Source organism: Trachurus trachurus, assembly GCF_905171665.1.
Source record: "Trachurus trachurus genome assembly, chromosome: 17".
Taxonomy (NCBI): Eukaryota; Metazoa; Chordata; class Actinopteri; order Carangiformes; family Carangidae; genus Trachurus; species Trachurus trachurus.
Genome location: NC_139900.1, coordinates 17,493,250 through 17,503,956, shown reverse-complemented (window position 1 = coordinate 17,503,956; position 10,707 = coordinate 17,493,250). Strand labels below are relative to the sequence as shown.

At 42.6% G+C, this 10,707-nt stretch overlaps 1 long non-coding RNA gene across 1 annotated transcript; it reads left to right on the top strand.

Moving 5' to 3' along the window:
* The first annotated feature begins 2,107 nt into the window (after positions 1-2,107).
* On the top strand, positions 2,108-5,519 carry LOC311001253. The gene is made up of 3 exons (XR_014596148.1): positions 2,108-2,185; positions 5,063-5,229; positions 5,389-5,519. It is a non-coding gene; the product is annotated as an uncharacterized lncRNA (long non-coding RNA).
* The last annotated feature ends 5,188 nt before the right edge of the window (positions 5,520-10,707 follow it).

Here is a 10,707-nt window from a genome sequence, read left to right as displayed (position 1 = left end):
TTCAATCTTCCTGAAAAAAAATGACAATATTCTGGAGTCATGTTTGATGAAGTCTGGCAAATATCAGAATTTTATCTCAAAAACTGAATTTTCTAGAACATTTTGAATTCTGCTCTCATGGGAACAACTGCAGTCAATGTGAGAGTGGAATTTATAAACATCATATTTTCTCTTATGAAGCAAAACACTTATCATTAAAAACAAATCACCAACATTTCCATGCTGTCAAGATGCAATTTATGTATTATCAGATTTTTGTTTAGATGACTGAATTTCTGAAATTTTGACCATTTCATCACAACAGCTGCCCGGGCACTGACTCACCTGAGTGGATAAATGAAGCTACACAGCAGGTCTCAATACCAACTAATTAGCTCAGCGAGTTAAGAGCTGGTTCTTGGTGTCAGAGGTTGTGAGTTCGAGACCCAGCAAGGCTGATGATGATGATGACAGGTCAAAATGTCAGTTGTCCTCAACACGAAACACAAGTCAGTTGTACTAATGGTGGCATCACAGCAAGCCTCTAAATTTAAAAATCCAAATAGCTTGGACTGGACCATGTGCGAAGCCTCCTAACATCTTACTCATAGTAGATGTTTAACGAATACATATCATTATTTTACCTCAAAAACTGATTTTTCTTTTTACTGTGGCTTCAAATCTGCCTACACGACAGTGAATGGCTTACTCAATTTGTGAAGCCACTGTTGAAATGCCACTTGTCAATGAGCTCAGTGCGATAGACAACGGTCTTTGGTTCCCGAGGTTGTGGGTTCAATCCTTAACTGATGCAAATTGAACATTATAAGGTCAATTGTTTGTCTTGTCTTCCTATTCTCCTGTTTGTTGCTCAGAATTGCCTAAATTTGCCCAAAAGTAGCCCGGACCCGACCCATCGCTGCGCAGCAGCTATAATTTTATTTTTACTTTTCCCTATTTAAGTGTTGAGCAGCTGCAGGAATCATTTTTTATTCCGAGTTAATCTGTGATTCAGCCTCCGAAGCAGCAGGTGGCGCTAATGCACATTTACAATGATTGCTACCGCTCTTTGGAAAACAACAGAAGAGAGGACGGTTTGAACCCATAGACTGTAAAAAGAATGGACGTAGCGTCCGTGACGTCACCCATTGGTTTGGGGGAGTCTGTTTTGTGCCGCTACTACGGGGGTTAGAACCGCGCCATGTTGGATTCTACTTGCCATATTTGGAGCGGTGCGGCCGTTGGCCGGCCGAGAGCCCGCCCACTGGCCTCGTAGCAGCGGTCGCCGGACCTGTCACTCAACGGTTCTGCGCCCTGATTGGCCAGAACTTTAACCCTAATAATAGTAAAACGGTAGAGTTTAAAAAAAATTCACCCCCCTCAGAGTGTGTGCGGGGGTAGAAACTATCGATTGAGACCAAAAAAATAAAATGTACCAGGCTGTAAATATGTTTTTTTAAGCTGTAAAATCGGCTATTTTAACATGGGGCTCGATTGGAGTTGCTCCCTTCTGGAGCCAGCCCCCAGCGACAGCCGAGGGGATTGCAGCTTTTTGAATGCGGAAGTGAGCTTCACTTCTCAGACCGACAACTGCCCCCTTGTTTGAACCCCAAGGGGGCAGTTGTCGGGGCAGTTGTCGGTCTGAGAAGTGAAGCTCACTTCCGCATTCAAAAAGCTGCAATCCCCTCGGCTGTCGCTGGGGGCTGGCTCCAGAAGGGAGCAACTCCAATCGAGCCCCATGTTAAAATAGCCGATTTTACAGCTTAAAAAAACATATTTACAGCCTGGTACATTTTATTTTTTTGGTCTCAATCGATAGTTTCTACCCCCGCACACACTCTGAGGGGGGTGAATTTTTTTAAAACTCTACCGTTTTACTATTATTAGGGTTAAAGTTCTGGCCAATCAGGGCGCAGAACCGTTGAGTGACAGGTCCTGCGACCGCTGCTACGAGGCCAGTGGGCGGGCCCTCGGCCGGCTAACGGCCGCACCGCTCCAAATATGGCAAGTAGAATCCAACATGGCGCGGTTCAAACCCCCGTAGTAGCAGCACAAAACAGACTCACCAAAACCAATGGGTGACGTCACGGACGCTACGTCCATTCTTTTTACAGTCTATGTTTGAACCTGAACAGAACAGCAGTTAGCAGCAACAACAAACAGCACGGAGGAGCGGAGGACTGAAGCCAGCATCACCGGACTTACTGTACGTTTTGAATGTTAATGTTAACATACTAACATTTATTTTGGGTGCTGTCCGGCGGGTCTGTGTTATTCATGTGCTTTTTTGCCGCTCTCCCGGAAGTAAACATTGTGCTAGCAGGGCTAACGGCTGCAGCAGAGCTAACTGCAGTCAGAGCTTTCTAACCGTTTTCTTGTCAGAAGTTTTTCTGGTTGCATAAACCCTCTGGGGTCGACGCACACGCCGATGTGTTTGAGCAACGGTCTCACATGTTTTTGTTTATTTCGGTCATTTTACGCTGTAGAAAGCGGTTCAACTACCCGTGTGATCGGGAGACTTTCCTCTTTCAAATACCATGTTATTAACAGAGTTAGAGAGCCACTAGTAGAGCACAGGGCAGGCACACTGCCTTTGTGTCTTGACTGTGTATCTTCTATTGATAGCTTTCAGTGACGTCACTTCCCAGGGGCCTGGCGGTCAAAAGCAACATTCCAAAATGGCCCCGCAATGGACTTTCTATGGACAAACAACCGAGTAATGACTTAAATCATCTGCCAGCAGCCGAGAAAGAAAGATATAAAAACAACTTTGAAGTTTTAGGCACTTGTTGTGACCCATATTCAACACCAGCTGCTGTATACGAGCTGTTTAAGATGACCAGTTCCCTGCCGAAGCTCGAGTTGGGCGATGTTTACATTTACCTGGTGGAGAATCCATCATCCTCCACCGCTTGCAACCAATATTTCCGGTGTTATGGCTCAACTGGTTTCTGATTAAAAGCCCCATTTTGTAGTTTTTTGATCTTAAAATAATGTTTCTGAACTCATTGAAGTGGTAGAAATGTATCTGTAACTTTCCTGTGCGGGAACACCGTCCTGGTACCGCAGCTCCGCTGAGCTCCACAGTCTGAGCTCCAGCCCACTGAGCCCAGGCTCCCTGCTCTAGTGTTGTGACGTTCACGAACGAACCGATTCTATTAAACGGCTCGTTAACATGAACGATGGGAACCGAGTCACAGCTGGGACAAGTTCTTTCTTTTTTTTAACATCTCTGTGTGTTCATAACAGTCAATTGACCCTTCGCGTAAGCCCCGCCCCCTTGGTTACTGTTGCTACGCCGGGCAAGCTTTCACTCCCAGCCATGCTCCTGGCAATATTTGGTATCGATTTCAAAGGAAATATCAGCAAATTTCTGCATAAACTGTTCTGAGATAATAGAGAGAAGAAGTCACAAAGATCATTCAGAGTTTTCAGTGACGTGACTCGCGCAGGAGGATAAAACATCTGTTCAAAGACAGACTGGACAATGTACAGAGCAGCAGTAAGGGCAGGTAATTTTACCGTCTATCAACCAACGAGGACTTAGGTCATCTCACTGGTCATGAAACGTTGTCAAACTGCAAGTTTTGGGGCGATTGTGAACCACATACAGCTTTCGCTGCTGTTTTTTTTTCTCCCACCGCTGTATCAGTCAGTGAAAGCAGTCCCTGCCTGGAGGATCCCTCGCCTAAAAGCCCAGGTAAAAGCCCTAAAAGTACAGCTGTCATTTCGGAGGTGAACATATGGTTATCCCCATATTTACACTTGCTCAAGTCGAAAAAAAAAGTCCGCTCGTATCTGAACATCTCTATATTGCTGTTGCCGCCGCCGCCGTAGTAGCAGCAGCAGCAACAACATCCTTCTCTACAAACAAATGTTTTTCGTCCTAGTCTCAAAATGTGTCCACAAAAGCAAACGTAATGACTCAACTGCGGAAAGCTTGCCAGGCTATTTACGGTTGCTAACGTAGGATTGGACAATAGCCGTTTGTGGGAGGAGTTGGCGAAGGGTCAATTGAAGCTGCTCCATTGTCTAGTGGCGTGCAAACTCAGATATTAGTGGGATATCTAATTTTGTATTATTTTGTTCCAAATCTCACCCCATTATTTCCAAGATAAAATGAGTTAGCTACCACCAGGCTGGCTTCTTAAAACTTAATAAATATTTAAAAAATCAGTCAAATGAGCCAGTTTTTTGAACGGCTCTTTGAAAGGAACGGCTCACCAAGATCCGGCTCCCCTCAAAGAGCCATAAATCCCATCTCTACCCTGCTCCTCTCACCCACAAACCAGAGCCCTTAGCTGGGCTGCACGGTGACCAGCTCCCCCCCCTTCCGCCCGGAGCTTTGCACCGGGGGGAAGGACGGCAACGATGACGGCGGTCCGATAGCAGCGGGACCGGCGGCGGCAGCGGCGATGGTAACCCGGCGGGACCGGACACGGCAGCAGCACCGCCCGCGGGGCAGCGACACGGTAACGGGGGTCGGGACCGACCGCGGCGCGGCAAGGACGATGACCGGTGTTGTTTAGCGTATTTTCAGAGTGTTTTCCATTAGTTCGTAACTTTAACATGACAGGCTTTGTCATACTGTGCAGTGTTGTGCAGAGTGTCGTGTGGCGCTGACTGTCCGTAGATTGGAGGAACAGGTTCACTCACAGAAGCATATGGCTGCAGTAACATGTGAACTGCGGCTTGATTTGTGAATTTGTGACAAATCTGCGGACGGAAGTGCAGCACAGCTGTTGTTCGGTACGGTAACCAGTTAAATCAGACACCAGCAGGGAGCAGTGTGTGTTTTTCTGCCTTGTCCTAACCAGCGGACAGCGGGGAAGTGGATTGTTTTGACCGCCAGGGGGGCGTTCCATACGGGCCGTGACGTCACATGAAAGCTATCAATAGACACTCGTTTTAAATTCTGTATGAACACTGAGACACAGAGATTGCTGTTAACAGACCACAAATTAACTGCCTGGTCGGTTTTAAAACAAACAACTCTGCTTCAGCAGGCCAGCTGGTTTTCATGACAAAGATGAATAAATCAGAGTTCAGAGGATGACATTAACTGTGTGTGCAATAATTTCAGATAACAGATATGTTTGAGGCAGAAGAAGTCCAGACTGAGAAGAACCTGCCCTGGCCTCACTAGAAAGATGATGGATACTGTTTCCCCTGCGCCAACAGACAGTGACGTCCTGCCCACCAGTGAACGAGCTCATGGACCTCAGGCCTGCTCTCCAAATAGAGTTTGAGGTATGGATCAGCTCTCTCTTTAAAGTGGAAATTGTAATTCTTACCCATTTGTCAGCTATTTGCTCCTTTATAAATGTGTGCGACATTCTTCAAAGTGAACTGTTTAAGTGTTGTTGCTGACTTGTCCTTGTGCTGTTATTTCAATGTATTTGTATGCAGAGCTCCAGCAGAGTACGAATCAGAACCACATTCTGAGCTAGACTGCCATGTTCGTCGACTGATGACCTTATTCAGACAGAAGTCAGCAAAAACTGGGAAGGCAGCAGATGCTCTGGCTTTTGAACATCCATATGTATGTATATATAACATACATCCATATAACCTTATGTTTCATTTTTACCATCAAACTTTTGGTTTCATACAACCTGAAGGGGTTTATTTCTCCATAACAACCGACCAACTATACATTATCCCGCTTAGAACACGGCCTACAACTAAATCATTCAATAATGTAACACAAAATAATGATAAAAAGAGATTTTATTCATGTAAAATTAGACCGTTGCTCGGGACGCCGCTCTGACCAGCGCAGCACAGAAAAGAGAAAGTATGCAGGATATTTACCTTGTGTTTCATTTTTACCATCATTAAATAGCTTCGGACTAATTGTGATGTTAGATAAACGACTTGTAACCTGTTACAGGGAGAGTGGAGGCTCCTTATTTCCACATCGTGGCTGAAAAGTAAACTTGCATCAGAACCTCTGACCGTGTCACAGCTCCTCTCCTCTCTGTAGCTCCGCGACACAAACGCACCCCATAATCTCTTGTTTATGACAGATACGACTACACAAAACACATCGTAACGTGTATGGTAATCCATCGATCCACTGATTGATTATCAAAGGCTTCAAATGCACGAACGGGAGGAGGCTCAGCAAAACAGCGGCCGTGACCGGACATGCAGAGTCGGCCGTTGCTTGCCGTATTCAAGAGAGCCGTGTTCTAAGTAAGGGATAATGTATAGTTCGGAGGTTGTTATGGAGAAATAAACCCCGACAGGTTGTATGGAACATGGTTATATATGTTCCATACATAATATTATTATAATATAATTATATAGTTATAATATGGTTCCATACAACATGAAGGGGTTTATTTCTCCATAACAACCGACCAACTGTACATTATCCCGCTTATTACACGGTTTACGAGTGAAATAATTAATTTGAAACATAATTCTGATCAAAATACGACTTTCATTGATTTAAAATTGCATAATTTAGCGAATCTGCAAGACCGGTCACTTCCGCTGTTTTGCCGAGCCTCCTCCCGTTCGTGCATTTGAAGCCTTTGATAATCAATCAGTGGATCGATAGAGTACCATACACGTGTTACGATGTGTGTATTGTGTGTAGTCGTATCTGTCATAAACAAGAGATGAACTTTACTGTTTACGGGGTGCGTTTGTGTCGCGGAGTCGCGGTGTCACCGAGACGAGAGGAGAGCTGACACCGGGTCAGAGGCTCTGATCAGCAGGTTTGGTTTCCAGCAGCGATGTGAAGGAGCCTCCACTCTCTCTGTAACAAGTTACCAGTCATTTATCTAACATCACTGTTAGTCTGAAGCTGTTTAATGACGGTAACAATGAAACACAAGGTAAATATCCTGCATAGTTTCTCTTTTCTGTGCTGCGCTGATCAGAGCTCCGTCCCTAGCAACGGTCTGTTATACTTGACGACGGTCCGTTATACAGAAATAACAGACCGCAGAACGCAGCCCTGGACCAATCAGAGAGCAGCATTCAATAGAGCCGTGTAATAAATGTTTGTAAACAACCCTCTACTCTAGGTTCCAAATGACCAAAATGCATTATCCTAACAGAAGGATGTCTGTGTTATGTGTTACAGGAAAAAGAAAACACCCTCTCTCCTGCTCAGTCCTGATTGTGAGTCCGTCCAACTGCCTCCTAACGGTAGGAGATGTGGCGGTAACCTCTCCTGTGGTGACGCCTGCGACTCCCCTGAAATATCATCAGGTCATCACACAGAGTTTGATTGAGAAGTGCAGGTGTGAGTAGGGGTCTATATGCTTTGAGTGTGTGCAAAGCACAGATTTTGTACGTGTATTGAGGGGCACATTGGTCAGATGTTTGGACCTGGCCTTAACTGGCATGCTCTGCTATTTTCATATTGTAGTTCCATAAATACTGTGAGCCAAAATGTTGAGAAAAATTAAGCTGTTTCCCTTTTATGCAGTCCTCTGGGACTTTTTGTTGTTTAAATAAAAAAAAATGGTTAAATGCAAAACTAGTTTTTATTTTGTCTGTCTTATTAGTAGTAGTTAATGTCTTGAATCTAGTAGGTGAATGTCTTGAATCTAGAACAGTATTACTTTTGTAGAGCTTACAATAAGCTAAATACACTTGAGATGATGACAGGATGGTAAATTATGGCTTATTATTGCAAAAGAGCATTGCCTAATATGAGTCAGGAATGCTAACTTCAAGACATTTTGTCTCAAAATGCCAGTTTCTAATCTTATTTCAAGTAGGTGGTGGACTTAAATCTAGAACAGAGTCACAATTATAGAACTAAAAATAAGTTAAATACACTTGAAACAAGCAGGATGACCCCCCAAAAAATGCTACTTTTGAGGGGAAAGTACTATTTTTGAGCATCACAAGCTTATTATGAGACACAAAACATCACAATACGAGTAAAATATAGCTAAAAATGAGTTTTCCCAGCTAATTTCAAGATCACTCTTATCTTATAAGGCTTAAATATAATGTCTTATTTCAAGAAATCTTGCCAAGAGAATTTTCACTTGTTCCATTGGCAGATTTTTTTGCTTATTACAAGCAAAAATATCTTGTATTAATTTTTTTTGCTTATTTTTGGAGAGGCCGTTTTTCCAGTGGCCCCGGTTTGAATCCTGCATCGAGCGGCCCTTTCCTACATGTCATCCTCCCCTCATGCCTCCCCATTCCCTGTCTCTCTCTCTCAACTTTCCATTAAAGGCGAAAAAGCCCAAAATTACTGTACACTTTGGAAAAAAAACAAAACAAGTACAAACATTTCTGCCTAAATTCAATAGACAAAAATACTGTAGTTAGATATTTTCAAAATAAGGTTTATATCAAAGTCAGGGAACTTTTTCAGAGGTGATAAACCTTGAAACATGATGAAGCTGACTTACTGGAGTCAACAGATCCTCTCATGTTTGGACACTTACAATGGACGGACATGCTTATACACTGTAACTCCGGGTGATCAGAAACATGTTTCCTCCAGTCCAGAGACAGGCTGCAGGAGTGGGACGGTACTTAAAACTTTGCCAGGCTCTGCCACAGCAGGTGTTGTTGCAGATGTTTGCATAATCAAATGATTAAATATAATTTACATGATTTCTTACAAAACATTTGTCGCACGTCTCGCTGTACAAGATTTAAGTGACTTCACAGGGAGCTGATGTGGTGGGTTGGTGCACTACAGCAGGTCATTGTGTGGATGTTAGCTACATAAAAAAAAAAAACATATTATTTGCACTGGTAACAAGTTTGGGCCATGTCTGCCCCATCATTCTAGTTTACATAAATGTAGATATACTGTAGTACAGGATGTTGAGGTGACGCTCAGCTTTGCTCTCTTGCACATCACACCATGTTGCAATAAGTGATGATAAAATAAATAGAGGAACTAAGCAGCAGTTCAAAACAATGATAATGATTATCCAAATACATGTCCAAATTTCCACCTTATACCAAAATGAGAAAACGGATTAACTGATATAATATCATTACCGAAAATGTATGTTTCAGGGGTGATTTGTGGAGTTTGTGGTAGAACATACTTTAATCAAGGTTAAAGGGATAGTTCAACATTTTGGCAAATTGGCCCATTGCCATAATTGCTATAGTCATAGCAGTAGGTTCGTTACCTTTAATTGTAGGTGTAAGCTATTTTTAGTACAGCGGAGCGCAGCAGCAGGCTGCTCAGAGCTACGCTATGGAGGCTAAGGGAATTTCTTGGTTTCCCTCATCAAACTCATCAAATACAAAATCCCAAAACTCCACAGCGCTTTTGTAGACAAGTTGTGAGCTGCACAACCACCACGCTATGAGATAATGACGGAACGATAGAAAATAGCTTACACCTACAATTAAAGGTAATGAACCTACTGCTATGACTATAGCGATTATGGCAATGGGCCAATTTGCCAAAATGTTGAACTATCCCTTTAAATAAACTTGTCCTAGTTTGTTCTGAGATTAGATAAGACCTAACCTGGAAGTGCCAAATCTTTTTTTGTGTGTGTTGCTGCTCAGCCGGGTTCTGCTGACAGTGTGTTTTGTTTTGAAATTGCTTTATTCTGGCTGTTATTTAAATGCTGGCAGCTGTAAGGTGTAACATCACTGCAGCACAGCATGCGCTAAATCACCACAGAGAGAACCAAAACTCTGAATAAAACAGAGCTAATGTAAATTGTTATAGTAGTTAAATATAGATATATCTAAACTCCCAGCTGCCCAAAGCCACAGTAAGATAACAGAGGAACTGATGTAATAAAAAAAACAATATGAATGGATCAAAACAAACAAACAAACAAAAACAGGTCAAGTGCAGACTACAAGAAATGACAAGAACATGAAGGTGTCTGATTACCCCACCTGCTGGCTGCAATAAAGTGGGACATAATAATTTATGACAAACTATAGGGTAACAACATGGTGTGCCGCCTGTCAATGAAGTGCATCAGCTATGAAAACAGTAGTTTATTGATTTCCAAGGAGGAATTTGGTAAAAAAGAAAAGAAAAAAAAGTAGTATTTTGGCTCCAGCAGACTGTGGCAGTGATATCAACAATAGAGCACAGCTTGCAGTGTGTTAAAACTGTAAAATTGTGTTTTTCATCTGTACCAGACGTCCTGATGGCCAAGTTAGGCATGGGTTTAAATTATGGAAAACGTGTATAAAATGGCAAGAAAATTGTTAAATAAAGTCTATATAAGTAAGATAAATTCATATAAATTTTTTTAATTTCATAATAGATCTACAACATCACTGACTGAGAACATGGTTAAAGTTTGACTGCTTTTAAAGACACTGCTGTGTGTGTGTGTGCCTGCTTTGTTTTGATAAAGACTGAACTTATCACTCGGACCTTTACCAGACTACTACTGCAGTGCTGCGTGCCTCATCTATTTGCCCAACTCTAATATATTCACAAACTTCACACCAGCTCATTATTTACCAAGTTGTTTTTGCTGACCAGTCACTTGAATTGATAATTAATGTATAATTAGAACATGCTGTAATTAACCAATGAATCCAAAAACTGCTGAAGTGAGGGATTGTGAGTATCTGTTATTGCAATAAAATCTGTATATCTGCTATCCTGAACATGTGAGTGTGTGTGTGTGTGTGTGTGTGTGTGTGTGTGTGTGTGTGTGTGTGTGTGTGTGTGTGTGTGTGTGTGTGTGTGTATAGTTTAGCAGATTTTTTCCCCCATGAGTTAACATGCTCAAACTGTATTTT